Genomic DNA, 25,539 nt, shown 5'->3' with positions numbered 1-25,539 from the left:
TAGCAACATTTTAGATAATCACATTCTGAGAAAATTTCTATTGCAAGATTGTAACTTGATTATTATAAACTATTATCATAACTAAATTGAAGAATTCTGTTCATGAAAATATGTTTTCTCTCTCACAAACCTAGCTACATAAGTGAGTTCTGAGGATCATATTTCAAAGCCAGCTGGGACAGAAAGTGAGATTCTAATTTCCAATTAAACATTAAAAAGGAAAAAAGAAAGAAAAACGTGGTAGTGCAACTTTGGATCAAATAATAGAGCACCAGCCTTGAGCAAAATACTTAGGAAAAGACCAGGCCCTAAGTTCAACCCTCAATACAGTCAGAGAGAGAGAAAGGGCTTGATTTCAGGGCCTGGGCACTGTTCCTTCGCTTGTTTCTCCTCAAGAATGACCCTCTGCCAACCTTGACCTAAAGCTCAGTTCCAGTTTTTTGGAAGTTAATTGCAAATGAGTCTAATGGACATTTCCTGTCTGAGCTGCTTTGAACCTTTTGAACCTTGATCCTCATATCTCTGCCTCTTAAGTAGCTACCAATATAAGCATGAGCAATAGGCATGCCCTGAGACATCATATACTTTACAGGATAGAAATGAATATAGATGCAACATTCCTCAGACCTTTTTTCGAGCAATTTAATATGCAATGATCCAAGGAAGAGGTGAGTAGTCTCTGACATATTACAAGAAAACCCAAGCTAGAGCTGAATATTTGAATTGTTGTCTGGTGGAAATAATATATATTATATAATGGATATAACCTACATTTGTAATGAACTTCCACTGAATGCAATTTACCTGTAAGATGATATTGTAAAGTGCATGTTTATTATGTGGCTGATGTTGATAAGACTTTTTGAATCATTCTTTAACTTGCAAGCAAACTACGTTTTGAAGTTGGTGATGCAAGTGTACCATGTTGAACAATAAATGTACTCATTATCTTGCACATGTAACCCCTATGTACAGTATTTCCACAATAAAAAACATAAAAATGTAAGTACTGTGATATTATATTAAAAAACATAAAATATAAGTATTGTGGTATTATATTCATTGTTATCATGTATGATTAAAATTCAACAATCGTGCCAGAAAAGGCACAAATTAAAAAGAAGTGAATTCTTAAATATATCAATTCAAAAAATGCATTATTGTTTTTAAATTTAACAGACATGAATTTAATTTTAGAAGGTTTTAGTCTCCACATTTTCAGATACATTGGTAATTAATCTTTATCTTAAAATATTTCACTTTATATCACTTTAGAAGTCTCTGAAAATATTATTTATAAATATAAGAAAATTAGTTACACCTGCGAGAATTATTCAGCATTCATGACATCTGGTTTTAGACATTCAGAACCCTGGTATTTTGATAATAGGAATAATTTGACTAATGGACAGTGTTCTATTTGAATGTCAGGCTGAAGATGTTTAATTAAGTTGTTCAGATGTCTACAAAGCAGATGAAGTGAAACACAAATGAATAGAAGAAAACAATAAAACATCACAAGAAACAGTTTGTGTGACTACTTCTCATAAATACAGGTTAAGAACAACCTCAATCCATTACTGTTTTGTAGAATAATATTTAAAAATTACACCATTAAAAGATTAAAATGAGGACAACTGTTCATTGAGTCTAAAACTGAAACAGAATGTTTCCTTGTATTAAAATAAATAAGGAAGAACATATTATAATAATGTTGATGGTTAAAATAAAACAAATATTAGAAGCACATTTTATGATGCAGAAATTATTATGCTTAACTAATACATGTAATGTTCATGTAAGTAATACTTCCACAGAGTTTTTAGCAAGCAAAACATAGCTAGTAGGCTATATGCATAGCACTTAATAATCAAATAAACCAATGAGGTAAACCTAAATAATTAAAATTTTTAGGCAGTTAAAACATTAGAAACGGTTCTGAAAAATGAGCAATGTTATAGTATTGCCTTAATTGCCCTTTGTTTTTCAAAATGTATTTTTATCTTCAAATAGTTGTACAAATGAATTGCCAACCTCTTCTTTTTTTTTTTTTTTTTTTGGCCCGGTCGTGGGGCCTGAACTCTGGGCCTGGGTGCTGTCCCTCAGCTCTTCAGCTCAAGGCTAGCGCTCTTCCACTTGAGCCACAGCACCACTTCCGGCTTTTTTCTTTTTGCTTATGTGGTGCTGAGGAATCGAATCCAGGGCCTCAGGCATGCAAGGCAAGCATTCTACCACTGAGCCACCTTCCCAGCCCCCCAACCTCTTCTTTTTATTTTTTAAAATTCTTTCTTTTTTTTTGTGAAAATACCGTACAGAGGAGTTACAATTGCATGGGCAAGATAATGAGTACATTTTTTTTAAATCAAGCATTGTTGCCTCCTCCTTTATTTCCCCTTTCTATCCCTTCCCATCTCCTCCCTATCTCCCTATGTCCCTCCCCTCCCCCCCTTCCCAAAGCTGTAAAGTTCGTTTTTCGACATAATGACTTGTACATCTCATTGTTGCAATGGGTCCACCTGTATCCCTATTTAAACGATTTTTTTCCCTTCCCCTCCACAAATTATACCAACATTCTAATATTTCTCTTAAAGAACTAATTTTGGAAAGTCAAATAATCTACAAGAATGGCTTGACAATTAGAGAACATAAATGATTCACTAAATACCATCTTATTCAAATAAGGAATCAAGAAACAAAACCTTAACACAAATTTATTCAAGAAATAACTATTTTTCCCTAATAAAATTAGAATCTAAATGTTAAAGACAGAATACAGTTAACAAAAAGTTAGTAGGAGATGTGCATAAATATAGAAGTTTGTGGTTCAATTTCTTGGAAGTAGTATAGAAAAACTTTCTTTATATATCATGAATTACACAAATAGAAACTGAAAATATACATGTGTAAACTCAGACACAGAATCTGAAAGTTTTCCTTTTGCTTATATATCCTACCATGGATTTTGAAATAGCAACTTAACAATGTCAGTGGAAACACACAAAAATATGTCTTCACAAGAGCCTATCCTCTCTCATTAAAGAACAATGGAAGATGAGCTTAGCGAAGTAGAACATTTTAGATAATCATTTATAAATGTCAGTCAAATACTTCAGGGGAAAAAAAAACCGGTTTCCTTCTATGACAATAAGCAAAGAAGATATACAATACAGTCTCATTGCAAATAAATTCAGTGGGAAAATATTACCACATAAGATGTAAACATCTCATCTGCTTGGGGACCAGAGAAGAAGGCTCACCATCTGAGGCTATACTGAACACTTACATGCTGATGGCTCACTATTTCGATAAGATTTACTCAGGAGACTGAGATGCAGAGGACTGTAACTGAAAACCAGGCTGAACAGATAATCTGTGAGACTCTCTGTCTCCAAAATAACCAGTGGAGAGATATAATGGATGCACAGTTTAAGTGGTAGAACACTCAGCCAACCATGGAGCTTTGTGAATGTGTGGTTCCAGGTTTAAATCAAAGAATTTCATTTAAAAAATATGCAAGATGCAGGGTGCTGGTGGCTCATGCCTGTAATCGTAGCTACTCAGGAGGCTGTGATCTGAGGATTGTCGTTCAAAGCCAGTAACGGTAGGAAAGTCCGTGTCTTCTATGTAGTCATTGCATCTGATATTTCATTCTTACTTATTTCAACCAACATCAAGGGCGTTCACTGCCATTTTAAATTAGTAAAACTAGAGAAAACAAATCAAGCACTTCAGTCTTCTTGTCTAGTGCTATATCTACTTTGCTGAAGTGTCCTTCCCCAGACCTAAACAACTCTTTAGAGTCTCACTTTCAAGAATGAAGTGTGATCTTCCCTTGTAAGACCTTGTGAGGACACAAGATTGCCTTGCTTAGATTTACCACTGCAAGCTGTGCAATTGAGTGATGGCCCCAGCTGTACACTCTGCTTTCCACCCCTCTTCACACTGAAGCCATTTCCCCTGAGTTACTATCAACCACTGATGGAGCACAACAGAAATGCTAAACCAAGAAACTCCTGGGAAACACAGGACTGCTCTACTGGGTGACTTTGACATGGAGACTCTCTACTGGTCTTGGCAGGTTAGTTTATTTCTAGAATTCACCATAGGAACTGTCATTGTTTCTTTTTGAATGTATCCCTTCTTTGCCTCTGCACTCTTCCTTTCCTTCTCACTTTATGTACAGTAAAGCCAGTATCATCATCTAATGGCTCTTCTGGACTCCATTGATTAACTTCTTTACCTTGTAGCACATCCTAAACAATTAGACCTCCCTTACTATCCGCTTCTCTAAGAATTTAATGTAACCTCGATGTATGCCAGTTGTCCTTTAAAATTCATCTAAGATTTATAAAATATTTGTTTCTGGGTATATAAAATATAATGCGGTTACATGAAAAACACAATTTGTTACTTGCACATAAAAATGAACATTCAAACTAATTGTTACACAGATGCCTTTGTAAAACATCAATCAAAAAGAATTTCCTGCATATAGAAAATTCTTAAAATAGAGATCAAATGAATAATGCTAAATTAATAATCATTCTATAGTAGACCATTACAACAAATCCAAAGCAATTACTCTACAAGTGTGGGTGTGGATGTCATTCAAAGATCAATTGTAGGGCTGGGAAGGTGACTCAGTGGTAGAGTGCTTGCCTCACATGCATGAGGCCCTGGGTTTGATTCCTCAGCACCACATACACAAAAAAAGCCGGAAGTGGGTGTTGTGGCCCAAGTGGTAGAGCACTAGCCTTGAGCTGAAGAGCTGAGGGATAGCTCCCAGGTGCAGAGTTCAGGCCCCATGACTGACAAAAAAAAAAGACAATACATTTTTGTTTAATTTTTGAATATGTATCTTATGTAAGACTTAACATTGTAAATGTTTTAAAATGGTTTAGACTTTACAAGACAAATTGATGTTGAATACACTTTTGCATATCATTACACAATTAGAAGAACAAGATAGAGACAGAGAAATTTTAATGTGTAACAAGAAAGGAAGCATTTATTTTCTCAACCAAATAGCATCATTAAATATTCAAAGGAGAATATACTGGAGACCTAAGAAAACTCTACAAAACATATTCTTTTATTTGAGAATGGAAAAGTGATAGCTTATGAAAATGTATCGTTTTATACTTTTTCCCAGTAGCAAGACAACAATAGCCTTATCCAAGGGGACTGGGATACATTTAGAAATCTGTTTATTGTTTTGCAACATTTACAATGTTGCAATTAAAAGTATATCATTTCTCTTACATTTTGTTTTGCTTTATTCCTTATTTAATTTGAGGATACTCTAAATGAAAAAAGTAGTTTAATATTCAGAAAAAGAGTATATACTGAAATTCTCCTAGAAATTCTTATCACCAAATAAGGAAAGAAATTGATAAAAATTTAATGAAATAATAGGAGGTATTCTTCTCATTAAACTGCACATATGAGAGCTGAGTTCACTTCTTAGAAACAGCCTGCAGTGATGGCAACAGTATAAGGTTTAATTCAGATTGATAATTCAAAGACTCTGAAGCAGTGTAAGATTTATTTTAGAAATATCAAAAGCAATTAGGTCAATAGGTTAGTATTAAAGAAACACATAGTATAGTTGAACATCTTACAGAGGCTTAAAAACAAATATAAACAGCATTTATGAGAGTGTGTGTGAAAGAGTGTGTGTGAGTATGTATGTTTAAGTACTGACATTTTTCTGGACTGAGAAATAATTTCATTTTCTTGACAAAAATACACATGCATGTTCAAAATAAAAACTCCTTTCAACAATTATCATACATGAAAGAAAAAAATAAAGAAAGAAGGGCAAGAATGTAAACAGGTCCTGACTTGGACTACAGAACTAATGGGAGAAAGGAAAAGGAATAGAGGAAGGGGTGAGAGTATCAATATGTTAAACACACTTTATAAACATATGTTAGAAAAAGAAACAATGAAGCTTACTGAAATTGTTTGGAGATAGCTTTTGGTGATATTGCCAATTTCAAGATGTTAATCCTCCCAATCCAGAAGTGTTGAAGGTCATTCTACTTCCTTAAATCTATTTTGATTTCTTTTTTCAAGTTTTTAAAGTTTTCACCATAAAGGTCCTTACATCTTTGGTTACTTTAATTTAATATTATTGTCAAGGTCATATATAGAGGGGTTACAGTTACAACTGTAAGGTAGTGAGTACATTTTCAGTTGAACATTGTTACTCCTTTTCCTCATTTTTCTCCCACTTCCCTCCCACTGCCCCCACCAAGTTGTAAATTTCATTTCCAATATATTGTCTGTGAGTATCACAGTTGCATTGGGGTGCTGGATCTTGTCAAGTGCTTTTTCTGCATCTACTGAAATGATCATGTGGTTCTTGTCCTTGCTCCTATTGATGTGTTGAATGACTTTAATTGACTTGCATATATTGGTCCAACTTTATATCCCTGGAATGAATCCCTTTTGGTCATAGTGTATGAGTTTTTTAATTAGTTGCTGAAGTCAGTTGGCCAAAATTTTATTAGGAAGTTTTGGATAATGTTTATTAAAGAAATTTGTCTATAGTTCTCTTTCTTCGGTAAGTCTCTATATGGTTTTGGGATGAGTGTTATGCTGACCACAAATAATGAGTTTGGGCCCTTTCACTTTCAATTTCATTGAAGGGTGTGAGGAGTATTGGAGTGAGTTTTCTTATTTTTACTTTTTTTATTTTTAATAAATATTTTTATTGTGAAAAATACCTTATGGAGGGATTGCAATTATATGAGCAAGGTAATAAGTACGTTTCTTATCAAGCATTGTTGCCTCCTTTGTTTTTCACCTACCACCCCTTCCCTTCCACATCTACACTCTCCCACCCCCTCTCTCCTTCTCCCTCCCCCCCCCCCGCCCCTCGCCAAAGTTATAAAGTTCGTTGCTTGACATAGCATCTTGTTCATCTCATTGTTGCAATGGGACCAACTGTATCCCTATTTAAGCAATTTTTTCCCTTCACCTCCCCAAATTATACCAACATCAAATACAGTGAAAACAGGGGTTATTCCATAGGGGAGGGACATACAAAGCAACAAACACTTTATTAATATGTCCTTTGATGAACCTCGATGCAAAACTTCTCAACAAAATTTTTACCAATTGACTTCAACAATTCATCCAAAAAAATTATACACCACTATCAAACAGGATTCATTTCAGGGATGCAAAGCTGGTTCAATATATACAAATTCATCACATCAACAAGAACAAGGATAAGAACCACATGCTTATCTCAATAGATGCAGAAAAAGCATTTGATGAGATCCAACACCCCTTTATGATGAAGGTACTAGAAAAACTAAGAATCCATGGAACATTCCTCAATACAATAAAGGCTGTATATGACAAAACCTACAGCCAGCATTATACTTAATGTTGAAAAACTAAAGCCATTTCCTCTCAACTTAGGAACAAGACAAGGATGTCCACTCTCTCCACTTCTCTTCAATTTAGTATTACAATGCCTAGGTACAGCAATAAGACAAGATGCAAACATAAAAAGGATCCAAATAGGGAAAGATGAAGTAAAGCTCTCCCTCTTTGCAGATGACATGATCTTGTATTTAAAGAATCCCATGAACTCCATTCCCAAATTACTCAAGCTGATTCAAAACTTTGGCAAAGTAGCAGGGTATAAAATTAACCCTCAAAAAACAATGGCTTTTCTGTATGCCAACAATGAGTAAAGCGTGGCTGAAATCAGGAAAGCAACTCCATTTGTAATAGCCCCACCAAAAAAAATACCTAGGAATTAACCTAACCAAAGAAGTGAAAGACCTCCATGATGAAAACTTTAAAAACCTGAAAAAGGAAATCAAAACAGAACTTAGAAAGTGGAAAAACCTCCCATGCTCCTGGATTGGAAAGATCAACATCGTGAAAGTGGCAATATTTCCCAAGGCCATCTACAAATTCAATGTGATAGCTGTCAATATTCCAACCTCATTTTTCAAGGAAATAGAATAGGCAATCCAAAAATTCATATGGAACAATAAAAGACCCTGAATAGCAAAAATGATCCTTAACAGAAAGAAGAGTGCTGGAGGAATACCAATACCAAATTTCAAACTGTACTACAAAGCCATAATAAAACAGCTTGGTAGCTTGATAAGAAATATACTCATTATCTTGCCCACGTAATTATAATTTTCACCATAAAAATAAAAAAAGCTTGGTACTGTCATAAGAACAGACCTCAATGGAATAGAATTGAAAACCCAGAAATGAACCCATAGACGTATAGCCATCTAATCTTCAGTAAATGGTGCTGGCAAAATTGGTTAATCACTTGTAGAAAACTAAAGCTAGATCCTTATATATCACCCTGCACCAGAGTCAACTCCAAATGGATCAAAGACCTCAGAATCAATCCAAACACCAAAATATTACAGGACAGAATAGGAGAAACCCTAGGTCTCCTTGGCACAGGCTGATATTTTAATAGAAACCCAGAAACACAACAAATCACAGAAAGGTTGGACAAATGGGATTGTCTGAAGCTGCAGAGCTTCTGCATGACAAAGTACATAGCTAGCAAGATCAATAGAAACCCCACAGATTGGGAGATATTCACTAGCCATATAGTAGACAAGGGTCTCATATCTAAAATATACCTGGAATGAATTCTTATTGGTCATTTTTGATGGCTTCAATTTCTTTGCTGAAGCTTTGTTTGAGCTCCTGTATGGACTTCACTCCTTTTATTTGATTTTTAGGGTTTTTTTTTTTTTGTTTGTTTGTTTGTTTTTGTTGGTCGTGCGGCTTGAACTCTGGGCTTGGGCACTGCCCCTGTGCTCTTCAGCTGAAGGCCAGTGCTCTATCATTTGAGCCACGGCCCACTTCCGGTTTTCTGGTGGTTTATTGGAGATAAGAGTCTCCCAGACTTTCCTGCCAGGGCTGGCTTTGAACTGCAATCCTCAGATTTCAGCCTCCTGAGTAAGATTACAGGTGGGAGACAATGATGCCCGGCTTGATTTTTAGTTTCATCTCTCAAATCCTTTAGATGAGTGGCTTTATTTTCACTGGACTCCCTTTCCTCAGTTGGAATTCATTCAGCTTTCTGTTTGTACATTCCATAAATTCCACTATTAATCTTTGGTTAGCCTCATCAAGATCATTTATAGCCATTTGCAGGCTTTCAATCTTTTTTTTTTTTTTTTGTCAGTCGTGGGGCTTGAACTCTGGGCTTGAGCACTATCTCTCAACAATTCAGCTCAAGTCAAGCACTCTACTGCTTGAGCCACACCACCACTTCTGGTTTTCTCGTGGTTTATTGGAGATAAGAGTCTCTCGCGGACTTTCCTGCCGGAGCTGGCTTTGAAACTGATCCTCAGATCTTAGCTTCCTGAGTAGCTAGGATTAGAGGCGTGGCCACTGGCCACCGGCCAGGCTTTCAATGTTTTCATTCAGCATGTTGGCCAATAGTGTTTGTAGAGTTGTTTTGTTTCAATATTAACTGCTCTTTTACCTGTTCATTTTGAGTGGGAGTTGATGTTCCTTGAACTACCGTTTTTCCTTGTGGTTCTGTGACTGGTTCTGGCATTTAGAAAAGAAAGCAAATCCATACCACATCAGAGCACAGTTTTAAAATATGTACCAACCCAAAACGCAGTAGGCCCACAGACTTTAGAGGTTCACAACTTAGATAGGTATTTTCACTCTATCTTTTCTTTTTGGATACAAAAGCAGATCCAGTATCATCATAGAACACAGTTTCAAGACAAAACCAAACCTGAGCCCTGTAATTACACTGATTTTAGAGATTCAAAATCATAGATTTTTCCCCCTATCTATCTATCTATCTATCTGTCTATCTATCTATCTATCTACCTATCTATCTATCTATCTATCTATCCTTTTCTTTGTTAGGGGGAAGCATATTCTGATTCAAGAGTGGGGATTATATATAGTTGTAATCTGTGAACAAATATGTCATGAGTTTTAAAACCATCTGAACCAAAAGGATAACATGAAGAGATTTCTCAAAAGACTCAACATAGAGTTCCCCTATGATCCAGCAATCCCACTCCTGGGTATTTACCCAGATGATCAAAAACAAGGCCACATTACAGTTACCAGCACAACTATGTTTATTGCAGCATTATTTATCTTAGCTAAGACTTAGAACTAATCCAGATGTCCCTTAGTAGCTGAATGGATCAAGAAACTGTGGTATTACACACAATGAATTCTATGTTTCCATCAGAAAAAATGACATCACCCCAATCATAACGAAATAGAAAGATTTGGAAAATATAAAAGCCAGACACAAAGAAGTATAAACTCTATTGTTACTTATTTAATGTACTTTGTGAAATTAAAATGTTCTGAGTAAAGCTATTTCTTCTTTCTTTCATTTTCCCCCTTGTTAATTCCCTGCTGTCACTGTTTTGTTTTGTTTTGTTTTGGTTTTAATTTTGGTAGATAAACATACATATGTTTATCTGAACTGGGGAAAGGAAGGGGAAATAACAAAATGGTGAGACAAAGGACAATGGGTGACCCAGTGCAGCAATGATATGCACAAGACATGAAGTTGTTTGTCTTTACGATTTACGATTTGTGAGGGAGGGGAGTCGGGGAAGCGAAGATGGGAAAAAACAAGGGAGAGTTAAAACTGTTTAACAAGAAATATCCTCATCACCTAACTTATGTAACTGTAACTACTCTGTACATCACCTTCACAATAAAATAGAATTAAATTTAAAAAACAGAAATTGGAGAAAGAGAGGTAGGGGGCTGAGAGAGAGGGAAGAATGGAATAATCCTGTATCAATGTACATTGTATTCATGAATGGACTTGTTGTGTTCCTTGCATAACTAATTGAAGCTAATAGGATAAAGAGATATAAATATTCCTTGGAAACAGAGAAATTGAAAAATAAAAAACAAGCAAACCTATTATAATAAAAGATATACTTTACCTTAATTTCTTTTCTATAAAGAGTTAATTTTAGTAAACAGAATAAAATTGAGTATAAACATATGTTGTTTAAATAAAATATTAGAATAAATACTATTGTTCTAATGAATATACTCCTTTTAATTGCCTAAAATCTCATATTCTATGCCTAGGAGGCCTATTCAAACTAGAAAATTATCTTCCTATCATCTATTATTAAGAAAGAGGTAGGGTGGCAAAGTTTAGTTATGCAATATAATACAAAAAATTCAATGGAAAAAAAATAATATGTTGGCATTATAAGATAGGTGAAAAGCACAGAGGTAACAATTAAACATTGGAGACACACACACATAAGAGAAAATGCTTCCAAATCCCTTTATGCTAAGTTTTTTTTTTTAATTTTATTTATTTTTATTGTGAAAATACTGTACAGAGGGGTTACAATTAAATGGGCAAGATAATGAGTACATTTCTTATCAAGCATTGTAGCCTCCTCCTTTGTTTCCCCTTCCCCATTTCTTCCCATCCTCCCCCCACCCCCCCACACCTAATCCTCCCCCCACACCAAAGTTGTAAAGTTCATTTTCAACATGACAACTTTTACTTCTCATTGTTGCAACGGGTCCACCTGTATCCTTATTTAAGTGACTTGTTTTTCCCCTTCCCCTCCACAAATTATACTGACATCAAATACAGTGAAAGCAGGGATTATACTGTGGGGGAGGGACATACAAAGCAACAAAGAAATAATCTTATAAACGCGTTAGAAACAATCACATGAAAGAAAAAAAGTTTGAATACATATCTTAGCGTTCATTTTCCTAACATCACCTTATCTGACCATTTCTGCTTGACTCATACATATACTAGATATTGCAAATAAGGGAAACCATGAGACCTATATTTCTTTAGGCTTGGCTTACTTCACTTAATATAATTTTTTCCAAGTCTTTCCATTTCCTAACAAATGGGGCAATGTCATTCTTTCCGATGGAGGCATAGAATTCCATTGTGTATATATACCACATTTGCTAGATCCTTATATATCACCCTGAACGAGAATCAACTCCAAATGGATCAAAGACCTTGAAGTCAAAGCAGACACTGAAAACATTACAGGATGGAACAGGAGAAACCCTAGGTCTCCTTGGCTCAGGCCGAAATTTTCTGAATAGAGACCCGGAAACACAACAAATCAAAGCAAGGTTGGACAAATGGGATTGCATGAGGTTGCAGAGCTTCTGCATGGCAAAGGGCATAGCTAGCAAGATCAATAGAAAGCCCACGGATTGACAGAAGAACGTCACTAGCCATACAACGGACAAGGGTCTCATATCTAAAATATACTTGGAACTCAAAAAATTAAATCCCCCAAGAACAAATCCTCAAAGAAACAATTGCCCAATAAATAAGTGGGCTAAACTAAGTTTTATCTAATACAATAGTAAATATTTGGTTACATCTTATTTTAAGTTGTTTATTTGAACCTACGTAGAGTGGAATTCTTGTGCAATGACTTTCGTATATCCACCTAATGATTCACAGCACAATAGAGTTGAATTTGTTGAGCATTTAATCTGATCCTACATGGAAGCTCAAAAGAGCTCAAAACATGTGCAGACATTGCCATGCTGTGTCATAACTATTACCAGTAAACTGCAGTTAAATAGAATTAAGCCAATGAAATAGTGAATGTTCTCATCCATATATAGATAGTGATGAAAATACTGGGAAAAAAATTGAGCTCAAGATGCTTATTTCATCACAAGTCCAGAACTAGGATTTCTTGGACAAACACTAAATACTAAATTTTAAAGGCAGAGATGTGTAGATGTTACCAGCTGTAGTGATTTCAAAAGCCTGAAATCCATGTATTATCTATATCTTTATAAATAGCTTTCACCAATCCAATTGTACAGTGAAGCAGTAGCTTTGTACCCTGGATGATTTCTTAATCCAAAAGGCAGCAGGAGGACAGGGAAAATAAGAATTTAAAGTCAAACCTGAAGCGTGGAAAAGTCTGTTGGTGGTGGGGGTGGGGGTGGTGATAGTGTGGCTTGAACTCTGGGGCTGGGCCCTGTCTCTCAGCTTTTCAGCTCAAGGTTAGCACTCTACCACTTGATCCACAGCGACTCTTCTGGTTTTCTGAGTGGTTTATTGGAGATAAGAGTCTCACGAAGATTCTTGCCTGGCTGGCTTTGAACTGCGATCCTCAGATTTTAGCCTGCTGAGTAGCTAGGATTATAGGTATTAGCCACTGACACCTGACAAGTCTTTGTTTTTATTATTTACAATTTATTGAAAAGACGTGGCAGTGAAGTGTAGCTATGCTAAGATCACAGCAACAAATTAATAGAACAAATGTAGAAAGTGATCAAAGATGTATACCAAAGCTTGACTGTGTAAAATATATATCACTTTGTTATGATCAGAAAACAAAAAGAAGGAAAACCTAATCTCAATATCTCCCAATGACCTGAACTGGATTTCAGTAAATACCAGGTTTTAAGGTTCCTCCCTTGGGGCTGGGAAGGTGGCTCAGTGGTAGAGTGCTTGCCTTGCATGCATGAGGCCCTGGGTTCAATTCCTCAGCACCACATAAGCAAAAAGAAAAAAAGCCAGAAGTGGTGCTGTGGCTCAAGTGGTAGAGCACTAGCCTTGAGCTGAAGAGCTGAGGGACAGCGCCCAAGCCCAGAGTTCAGGCCCCACAACCGGACCCCCCCCCCAAAAAAAAAGGTTCCTCCCTTGCGCTATCACCACAGGTTATGGTTCTTTGAGGGAAAGAGAGAAAAAAAAGTACTAAAGATCTACAATACAGTGGTCAAACATCATCACCTGACAGATACTGTCAGTTCCTTTTAGGCATAGAAAATAAGAACTAGGAATTTGGAATTTTCATCTAGTCTCTGTGTAACTTAATGAAGTCTGCTAAGATAGTCTGTTATTCTTCCCCAGAATTAGGAATGCTTTTGGGGGTTATTTTGTTGCCCCATTTATAAAGTAATCAATACTTAGTATAGATTGCCAGCAGATTGAGTCTCAAAAATAAAAGGTGGTCTTTAGATTGATAACAACAACGTTAGATAAGAAACAATTTAACTGGATACTACTATTACATATACTCAGACCTATATATTATATGTATAGATATACATATATCTATTTCTATCTCTATAGAGATATATAGATAAATTTCTAGATATATGATATATCTATATCTACATTTAGATGCTGAAATAGTATCTATATCTGTATCTCCATACACATATAGATATCTATATATGTATAGTTATATTGATATAATACATATATGTATATATTACATAAATTTGCATGTTTACAAATATTATTATATATTATATTATTATGCTATTCTATACATATTTTATATTTTTGCCTGCTATATATGTTAAATTGAATTACATAGATGTAAAAATGAATAAAATACATCCTACAGTGTTAAATTAAAAATCATATATATATTTATATAAGGACTTCCAATTTACTTCTAAATGTTTGACATTGTAGAAATTCATTAATCATTCCTATAATTCTATTTTAATATATGCAATTGAGAAACATAGATTTGCTAATTTAATATTCAATTTTGTGACATTTATAAGAATGTACGGATTAGTTTAGCAGGCTAAATATATAGAAGTTGTTGAAGTATTCAAGGAGGTTTTTATTTGTTAATTAGACAATTGGAATACTTAAAAAAGAAATTGAATATATTAAATTTATGAACGTTGTTTAAAATGTTAAAGGTATTTAATTAACTAAGTTTGTAAATGATATGAAATATGATTCAAAAGACTATTAAACTAAGTAGTAAAAATTTACTAGATTTGCAAATATAATCTTCATATGTAGAGCTTAAAAGCTTAAGGAAGTACTAGCTTTGGGATTTGTAACTTTAATAAATTGAATATTAATATTTAAAACCAGAGTAAATTCTAAATAATCTTTCTAAACATAAAAATCTCCTTTGAGAACATGATGGATTTCACAATAATAGTTAATTTTACAGTGCATTATGCTAATATATATTATAGTAGCTATGCCTTATGGCTGGTTATTGTTTTCCTCTTGGCTTTGGTTGTACACTGCTATTTTATCAATGCCAAAAGAACTATCATACATCTTGCTACTTTGTCAGTGACTCCAACCCTGTTAACAGTCTTTTAACTTATTTCTCCAGGAAGACTTGAATGCTTCTGTATTACTGACTGCTTGTTTCCAACTAAATCCACTCAATGCAATTCAATCTTTCCCACCAGTGTTAGTCAGAGATCTAGACAGAAAATTACTCAATGGAGATTGAATATAAGAGGTACAAGAAGATGGATGATACATTGATGATAGATAAATACATAGGTACATAGTTAGATAGATGATAGGCAAATACCTGTGAGCTGGATGGTTCCTACTCCTTTTAGTCCTTTGCCCATTTTAGCATGGCATTTATTGTACTTTTTCTATTTAGACATAATATTTAATTATTGATTGGAATTCCTTGTTAAGTACATGAATAACAATATTCTATACAAGATCGATGGAGTCCAATTATGTATTTTTGCTTCTCTGAACTTCAGATGTGATACATAATGTTGCTGCCAAGGTTAACTTCAAAGTACTTTCGTCTTAGGCTTTCTTTAAAGGTCTTATATTAAGATTTTAAACTATTTTTTGTAAATTTTGTATTTTATTGTATCTATTTATTTTATGCATTAATTAATTTTGCAGGTATATATTTTAATGTTTGTATTTATATTGTTAAGACACTATATTTCATTCTTTTGCATTTGGGATACTCATTTTTCCAATATTATTGGGTGTATCTGGTTTTATTTTCTGTGAATTTATTATTATCTTAATTTTATTGTCAAGGTGATGTACAGAGGTTTCACAGTTACATAAGTAAGGTAGTGAGTACATTTCTTATCAAACTTGTTACCTCCCTCATTTTTCCTTCCACTTCCCTCCTCCCTACCACGTCCCACCCCACAATTGGTACAGATCATTTCCAACATGCTGTCTTGTGAGTATCACTGTTGCATTGTTTCCCCCTTTGTCTTTTTCCTCACCATTTGTTGTTTCCCTTCCCTTCCCTGCCTCAGAAAAATGTCTATACAATACCCAGGGTACCAAACTGTGGCCACAAGGGATCAACCACGGCGGGGGGACACAAACGAAAAAAGAAATCATGTAATACATTAAAAACAACAACAAAGAAAAACCTCTTGTGTCCATGTCTTGGAGTTCATTTCTCCTAGCATCATCTTATATCGTCATATGTACATAGCTATTTAGTTATTCTGCTAATTTTCTAGGATTATCCTAGATATATACTAATTATTACAAATAAGGGAGAGCATGGGACCAATGTTTTTGAGTCTGGCTTACTTCACTTCCATTTCCTTACAAAAGGGGCAGTACCATTCTTTCCAAGTTATTTAACTGAATAGTTTGTTTTATTTTTGGACATCCTACTTGTTCGATATTTATTCTTTCACCCTACTTACATTCTAATTTACTATGAACAAGTAACTTATATTATGATTCTAGAGACTGCAAACCCAAAATCACAGCATTGGTATATTTCAAGTGTTTTCAACTTTCTTTATCCTATAACATACAGAGAAGGGCAGGCAAGTGTACAAGATAGAGAGAGGAACTGAAACAAACTTATCTTTGATTGGAAATCTATTCCCAAAATATTGCTTTCATGACCTTGAGCATATCCCTAAAAATCATACTGCACTCTTAGGTTTCTGAGTAGTAAGCCGCAAAAGTAAGTTAGTGTCATCGGCTAGTGATAGCATAGTTGGCCTTTAATTTTCTTTTATAATACAGATCTTATGGAATTGTCATTACTGTCCACATTTCTATTATTACATTAAACAGAAACCAATAAACCAGTATAATTATTGTGGAAATTAGTTTTAAAAAATCACATAAAATTTGGAGATGTTCAGTGAGAGAAAGTATAATAACGGAAAAACTTTGAAAGTCTAAACCAGTCTAAACTGCACAACTGAGTAAATCTTATATTTATGTTATTTGTTAGTTTGTAGAATTTATTAGAAATAATGTATCATGCATTCACTATATATAAATATTTTAATAAGTCTTTAAATTAAAGTATACATCATAACCATAATTTTAAACTATTGTATGATTTAATATTCTAATTTGTATGAACTATATATAAAATACATATTTTGATAACAAAATTTACATTTTACTATCTTACATTTGTAAGTTTTTCATTGTACTAGCCAATAAAATTGGATGTTGTCCTGATCTGAACTTAAAAAGTACATGTTTTTGCCTCTGATATGTGGCATTTCTAATGATGATAGATGCAGAACTTGTTTAATGAACTTTAAATATTTTTCCATAGTGAGTCATTCTGTAATTCTAGCTACACAGGAGGCTGAGATCTGAGAATCACTATTCAAAGCCAGTCCAGGGAAGAAAGACCATGAGACTTTCATTTCCACTTAGCCACTAAAAATCTGAAAGTGGACCTGTAGCTCAAATAGTAGAGTGCTATCCTTGAGCATAAAAGCTCAGGGACAGTACCTAGGCCTTGAGTTCAAGCCATAGGACTTGCACCAATATATGTTTTCTATATTCTATTTAAGGTGTTAAAAGTGTATGATACTTCTTTTCTGGAATACATTGTATAAACTGGTATTTAATAGCAATTTAATGTCTATCTTGTTCATTTTTTTCTAACACCTCAAGTTATATTTGATATATCCAAGATATGCATACATGTGTTTTATATAGCTTTTATGTATATGCATGTATGTATATATGAAGTATATGCTTATATATGTAATGAATACATAGAAAAACTAAAACATGCAGGGTGGCCGGAGGCTCACACCTGTAATCCTAGCTACTCAGGAGGCTGAGATCTGAGGATCACTGTTCAAAGCCAGCCCAGGCAGGAAAGTCAGTGAGATTCTTATTTCCAATAAGCCACCAGAAAACAGTAAATGACACTGTGGCTCCAGTGGTAGGGTGCTAGCCTTGAGCTGAAGAGTTGAGGGACAACGCCCAGGCCCAGAGTTCAAGCCCCATGCCTGACAAAATAATAATAATAATAACATAGGAAATTTAAGATATATATTTATAAAGCAGAATGCATTTAAACATGATGGTGGTGTGGAAAGAAGCCATTTTTTTTTTCATTTCAAATATCTCCTTCCCTAAAAATCATACTGTGAGGCTAACTTGGTGCTTCCAATCCACCTGTGCAACATCAACTCCTGAATGTAGCCTTTACGTCACAGAGGCTGGCTCCTATTTATTCAGGCAGGTGGAATTTTGAATTAATATAGGTGTTTCCAAATGTAAATCTGCTACAGGAAAACAAATCTGAAACCCATGGTGGTTCTGACAAGTGTATCCACTAGTAGCTACAAGTGGTAGCTTTGAACTTCCTTGTATTCTCTGGTGACCTGCTCTGCAAGTCAAATTGTATTTGTAATGTAGTAAAAATTCACTATGCAAAGAATCACTCTCCCTTTTAAAAAGAAAACCCATTAAAGATGCAGACCATATTTTTTTATTTTGATCTTAAAATACAGAAGAATATTTTATTTTTTATTTTATTTTCAATAGATGTACAGAGGGTTTACAGTTACTTAAGTAAGGTAGTGAGTACATTTCTTGTTGAATTTGTTACCCCTCCTGCTTTTTTCTCTCCCCTAGCCTCCCCACACCAAGTTATACAGATCCTTTCCAACATATTGTCTTGTTAGTATCATGGTTGCATTGGTTCACCCTTTGTCATTTGTCTCACCATTTTTTCCCCCTTCTCTTCCTTAATTCTGATAAATCCATATACAATACCAGGGTACAACAGGAGATAAACCATGGGGTTGGGGGGGGGCGGGGAAGGAAACACACACACATACACATACAGACACACACACACACACACACACACACACACACACACACACACACACTCACACATACACACACACACACGCACAAAGAAAATCACTTAATACATTAAAAACAACACCAATGTAAAACATCTTATGTCCATGTCTTGGACTTTAGTTTGCTTATCATCATCTTATATGGTTATACTATGGTCAATAGCTATTGACTCTTTTGCTCATCTGCTAAGATTACCATAGGCATATAATATTTATGACAAATAAAGAAAACCATAGCACCTATTTTTCTTTGGGTCTGGCTTACAACTTTTAATAAAACCAAGATGCCTCAAATAATGGGAGTCTTCTTAAAACTGAGAAATTCAGTAAAAAAAAATATTAATAGGAAGATTTCTATTCCGTGTTCAGTAATAGAGATGCCATTCTGAGAAACTGATGAAAATACTTTCCTGTATAAGGAAATATACTTTTTAGAATTTATTTTTCAAAAGATTTGATGCCTTATATAAATGAATTTGTAGCAGAAAGCTTTTACATTTGAAGAGTAATTGAATGAAGCGTTGTGTTTGGGTAAAGGATCGTTAGCTAATAGATATAGTCATGCCTCTTCATTTTGTGTGCTTATTCTCAGTGTCTCTTACCTTGCCCTTCAATTTCAGTATTCAGTCATCCTCACACTGTAAAGAAAAAAAGCAAATTCATTTACATATGTAAATCTTTCTAATGACATTTACAAAGTTGTGCAGGCTAGAATATACACAATAGAATAGATTAAATCACTCACTCAATACCAGATGCTGGTGGTTAATGCCTGAAATCTTAGCTACTCAGGAGGCTGATATCTGAGGATCATGGTTCAAGCCAGCCTCGCCAGAAAAGTTCATGAGACACTAATTTCCAATTGACCACCTAGAAAAGGCTGGAAGTGACCCTGTGGTTCAAGTGAAAGTGACTTTCAGTAGGGTAGTTTCTAATTCCATTTGTCAAATCATGAAAACCTTTCTAATTATAAATATATATATATACATATATCATAGGAAAGTATCAAATAAATTTTATAACTAGAATGTGATCATCTACAAATGCCTCAAAATATCTCCAGTTTGAAATCCATGCAAATCATGAAATTCAAAAGGTATTTATTTGAGTAAAAATTGAAAAAGTTATTTATTTGTATTAATATATATATATAAGTATATATAATTTATATCAGTACGCATATAAGGCCTTGATACTGCAATAGAAGTAGAATGTAGAATTTAAATATCCATACCATTGTATTTGAACAATATACAAGTATGTGAACATAATTGCATAATCCCATAAGTTACCACATTGAAAAATCAATGTTAGTTTGACAATGTTGTTGTATTTATAATAAGAATAAAACAAAAAAAAATTTCTGGAAACCATCATTGTCTTAAATAGTTGCACTGAGTTTAATATATCCACTAGCATGAGTCTGTGGACAAATACATTGTAATATAATATGTATATCATGTACAAAAAAAAATAATGAATGCTTACAGTGTACTGATGTCAATTAATCTGGTACAACTCCAAACACTCTAGACACTATTGAGAACCTGAATCAACCTACTACCAAAGTGTAATAAGACAGAATACTCACCAAAAACAAGCAAAGAAAATTATTCTCATCTATGGAAAGTAAGAAATAATAAAACCTTAGGATTTATTCTGCACCTGTCCCCTAAGGCTTACTAAATTTGCCCAGGGTGAATAGATTATCCTCTGGGCAAAACTCATGTCAAAATAAAACCGAGACCTGCATATTGTCAACAATTGCTCAAATAGTAATATAGATTCCCAAGAAATGTGAGAAATGAAGGTGATATTACTCCTCCAAAAGTTTGTAACGACCAATATGTGAATTAAAAGAGTCTCAGATGGTTCAAATGCCAGATATAAGATTCACGAGTCCATTTTAAATATGATCAATTGCCTTAAAGTGAATTGAAACAAACATGGATTAATCGTCTACTAAACCTAAATTCTAAGCTAACTTCAGGTATTTTGACTGTTACAATTTTTCCTATTTCATTATATGCCTATAATTTTCCTCCAATAACAAATTGGTCCTCTGAAAAACCAGCAATCTCTTCTCATCTTCACAGATGGCTTCAGATTGAGGTAATTTCAGTTCACTAGACGGATTCTTTCATTCTTAGCCTTAACCTGAGTTGAATTCTTAAGAACACCATGCACCTCTTCTGAGGATACATCTTATCTGGGTCTGTATGCGTCTTTACTGTTTCATATATACATACTTATATATGTATATATATATGAAGATTTTTCTAAACAGTTTAAAGAAACTGTACCTTGGAGGCTGAGATTACTTATTGTGTGTCTCCACCTAAAATTGCTTGCTCCAATCAATACATCTTTGTCTTACTATAGTTATGCAAACAACATACATGGCTACTCTCAACGAGAGATCTACAATACACCACTTTTCTGCTATTTCACTTCTGAACTTTCAGATGAGAGAGAAACCATTTTCCTCATTGCTTTTCCACATTTTAAAATTAAAAGTAAAAGATTTTTTGGTTTGGGTATTTTTTTTTACTTTTGTCTCTTTCGTTTTTGTGTAATTTTGTGCCAAATTTAATTCATTGAAACTTGGATAACATTCTGTATATTTGAGTAGCATCATAGTCACAGAAAGTAAAACATTAATTGGTATATAGTAGTTATTCCATTAACCATTATTGGATGAAGAAATATATTTTTGAAGAGTACTCCAACTATTGAATGTTTTCACACATTTGTGGTATCCAGATCTAACAAGATAATGATGATGATGATGATGATGATGATGATGATGATGATGATGAAATCACAATTTTTCAACTAAGACATCAGTGTAAAAGGGGGCTCCTCTGGGGTATCACTGAAAATAGGGAATGAAAAGGTAGAGAAGAATGAAGAAGCTTGAAATATATCACATTCATATGTGTGGAGATAAAATAATCAAACCCACCAAATATTGTTTGGAAAATGGAGGAGGAGGGAGAGGAATATAGGGGTATATTGGGAATGGTGAAATTGCCCAGAGCAGATTTTGTTCTTCTATCAAAAATATTACAATGAAACCATATTATATTATACATGTATGATAATTCAAAATTGATTTTTTTTATTGTTATTGTTGCCAGACCTGAGGCTTGAACTTATGATCTGGGTGGAATCTTTAAGCTTTTGTACACAAGGCTAGTGTTCTCCACTTAGAGCTGTTTTTGACACTTGATTGGGGTTCAGAATCTTAGATTACCTACCCAGGCTGACTTCAAACAGAAATCCTAAGATATCAGCCTCTTGTGTAGATGGGGTTATAGGCATAAGTCACTGGCACCCAGGAAAATTGATTTTTAATGAATATTTTATAATTATAAACTGCTGTTTATTCACTGATATTGTCAGCTTTTATCATTGTGGAGGGATGGTAATAATTGAGGTTGTTAAAATACTAAAATCAAGAGTCCACATTTGGTTGAATTTTTAATATATATAATTATTTATCTCTGAGATGGTCTTAACTACTGGTATCTCCGAATATTTTAAGTGTACTAAATAAATATTCTAATTGAATCACTAATAATGTTAACAATATTGATTAAATATATTCAGGTTCATGAGATGGTACTTACATAACATTTACAAGCAGAATTCTTTTACCTCACAGATTACATATTTATAGAAACATACCTCTCTGTATATATATATATATATATATATATATATATGTATAATATATAAATACATTTAGATCAATATATAGATATGTACATACATATGAAATAATGGTTAAATTTTTAAGCAGGATCCAAAGCTATAACATCAGGAAAATCAGAATTGTATCAAGTCATGAGTAAATGGAAATCAGTATGTTTATCTGCATAGTGACAGGAAATAAAGACTTTATCATTTGCTATTAAATTTGGATCTGTATTACAACCTAAAATCAGAAGTTATAAAAGGCTGGCACATCACCAAAATGAGATACACAGCTTTGTATTCTTTCCTGGAAATCTAAAGATTATTCAGGGTCAAAAGATAGAAAAAATGCAGACAGATCTGAGTCTCAAGTCTACATCACACAAGGGAATAAATTATAAATCACATTACCTAAAAGGTACAAGAAATTCAAAACCATTTGCATAACAGAATGTTTCAAAATTTCCAGTGTCTAATAAGTAAAACTGTAAATTAAGAAAACTTGGAAAAACATAAAATTTATTCAAAATATTGTTTAAATGGTGATGTGAAATCAGTTTAATTCAGAAATAAATACAAATATGTATGTTGTCACAACAATTAACAACAGTTAATGATGTTTAAAGTCACTGAAATAAGTGTTATAAAACTATTAGAAGTAAAATGCAACTCGTGTGTGTATGTGTGTGTGTGTCTCTGTGAGTGTATACCTGTCTTAGGGCTAGAACTCAGGATCGGGGCACCAACCCTGAGCTTTTTTTGTTCAAGGCTAGTACTCTATCACTTGGGCCAGAGGTCTATTTTCAGCTTTTGGTGGTGAATTAAAGAGTCTCATGGACTTTTCTGCCCCGGTTGGTTTCAAACCATGATTCTTACTGTAACACAAGCAGCTGAGAGTACAGGCTTGAGCCACAGGTGCCCAGCTCATTTGTTAAATTGAAAAAAGAATATATTTGATCCAGTAATAAAAGTATACATATATGGGCGCCTGTAATCCTCACTCTTCAGGAGGCTGAGATCTCAGGATGGGATTTAAAGACAGACCCGGGCAGGAAAGTCTGTGAGACTCTCATCTCCAATAAACCACCAGAAAACCAGAGGTGGCTCTGTGTCTCAAGTGGTAGAGCTCTCGCCTTGAGCTGAAGAGATCAGGTACAGAGCTCAGGTACAGTGGCCAGGCTCTGAGTTCAAGCCCCATGACTGACCAAAAGAAAAAAAAAAGAAAAGAATACATATACTTGAATGAGTCCAAAATATATAACATATGTAATTTAATCATTTACCTTAAATGTTAACTTTTTTTGGCGGGGGGTCTGGTCGTGTGGCCTGACCTCTGGGCCTGGGCGCTTCCCTCAGCTCTTCAGCTCAAGGCTAGCACTCTACCACTTGAACCACAATACCACTTCCGGCTTTTTTCTTTTTGCTTATGTGGTGCTGAGGAATTGAACCCAGGGCCTCATGCATGCAAGGCAAGTGCTCTACCACTGAGCCACCTTCCCAGCCCCATTAACTATTTTTATATGAATATTTTTCCTTTCCTTGCTAGCCAGAACCTTCCAACCCACCATGAACAGTCCATCTTCCCCTTTTTTTTTTTTTTAATTTAATTTTATTTTATTTGAGAACATACTGTACAGAGGGGTTACAATTACCTGGGCAGGATAATGCATACATTTCTTAACAAGCATTGCAGCCTCCTCCTTTGTTTACCCATCACCTCCCTTCCCAGTCTCCCCCCTCCCCCACAACCAATCCTTCCCCCCCCCCACACCCACATTGTAAAGCTCGTTTTTGACATGACATTTTGTACTTCTCATTGTTGCAACAGGTCCACCTGAATCCTTAAACGACTTGTTTGTCCCCATCTCCTCCACAAGTTATACTGACATAAAATATAGTGAAAGCAGGGGTTACACTGTGGGGGAGGGACATACAAAGCAACAAAGAAATAATCTTGTAAATGCGTTAGAAACGCATGCATGAAAGAAAAAAAAACATTAAAATACATATTTAAGGGTTCGTTTTCCTAACATCAAATTATCTGACCTTTTCCACTTGACTCATACCTATACTAGATATTGCAAATAAGGGAAACCATGGGACCTATATTTCTTTGGGCCTGGCGTACTTCACTTAATATAATTTTTTCCAAGCCTTTCCATTTCCTAACAAATGGGGCAATGTCATTCTTTCTGATGGAGGCATAGAATTCCATTGTGTATATATACCACATTTTCTTGATCCATTCATCTACTGAGGGTCATCTGGGTTGGTTCCATATCTTAGCTATAGTAAATAATGCTGCAATAAACATAGTTGTGCTGGTAGCTTTAGTGTGGTCTTGTTTGTAAACATTTGGGTAAATGCCCAAAGTGGGATTGCTGGGTCATAGGGGAGTTCTATGTGAAGTCTTTTGAGGAACCTCCATACTGCTTGCCAAAGTGGTTGAACAAGTTTACATTCCCACCAACAATGAAGTAAGGTTCCTTTCTGTCCACATCCTCTCCAGCATCTGTTGTTGTTAGAGTTCCTGATTTTTGCTGTTCTAACTGGGGTGAGGTGATATCTCAATGTTGTTTTGATTTGCATTTCTTTTATGGCTAGGGATGTTGAACATTTCTTCATGTGTCTATTGGCCATCCTTCTTTCTTCTTCAGAGAAGTTTCTCTTTTAAGTCTTTCGCCCACTTATTTATTGGGCAGTTGTTTCTTTGAGGATTTGTTGTTGGGGGGGTTGATTTTTTGAGTTCCAAGTATATTTTAGATATGAGACCCTTGTCCGTTGTATGGCTAGTAAAGATCTTCTCCCAATCCGTGGGCTTTCTATTGATCTTGCTAGCTATGTCATTTGCCCTGCAGAAGCTCTGCAACTTTATGCAATCCCATTTGTCCAACCTTTCTTTGATTTGCTGTGTTTCCGGGTCTCTATTTAGAAAATTTCGGCCTG

General features: G+C 34.6%; 1 long non-coding RNA gene across 1 annotated transcript; it reads left to right on the top strand.

Moving 5' to 3' along the window:
* The first annotated feature begins 3,528 nt into the window (after nt 1–3,528).
* On the top strand, nt 3,529–23,687 carry LOC122105441. Its single transcript, XR_006147044.1, has 3 exons — nt 3,529–3,615; nt 6,516–6,518; nt 23,659–23,687. It is a non-coding gene; the product is annotated as an uncharacterized LOC122105441 (long non-coding RNA).
* The last annotated feature ends 1,852 nt before the right edge of the window (nt 23,688–25,539 follow it).

Source organism: Dipodomys spectabilis, unplaced genomic scaffold (genome assembly GCF_019054845.1).
Source record: "Dipodomys spectabilis isolate Male_0828 unplaced genomic scaffold, ASM1905484v1 ptg000032l, whole genome shotgun sequence".
Lineage (NCBI taxonomy): Eukaryota > Metazoa > Chordata > Mammalia > Rodentia > Heteromyidae > Dipodomys > Dipodomys spectabilis.
This window is presented reverse-complemented; position numbering and strand designations above follow the sequence as displayed.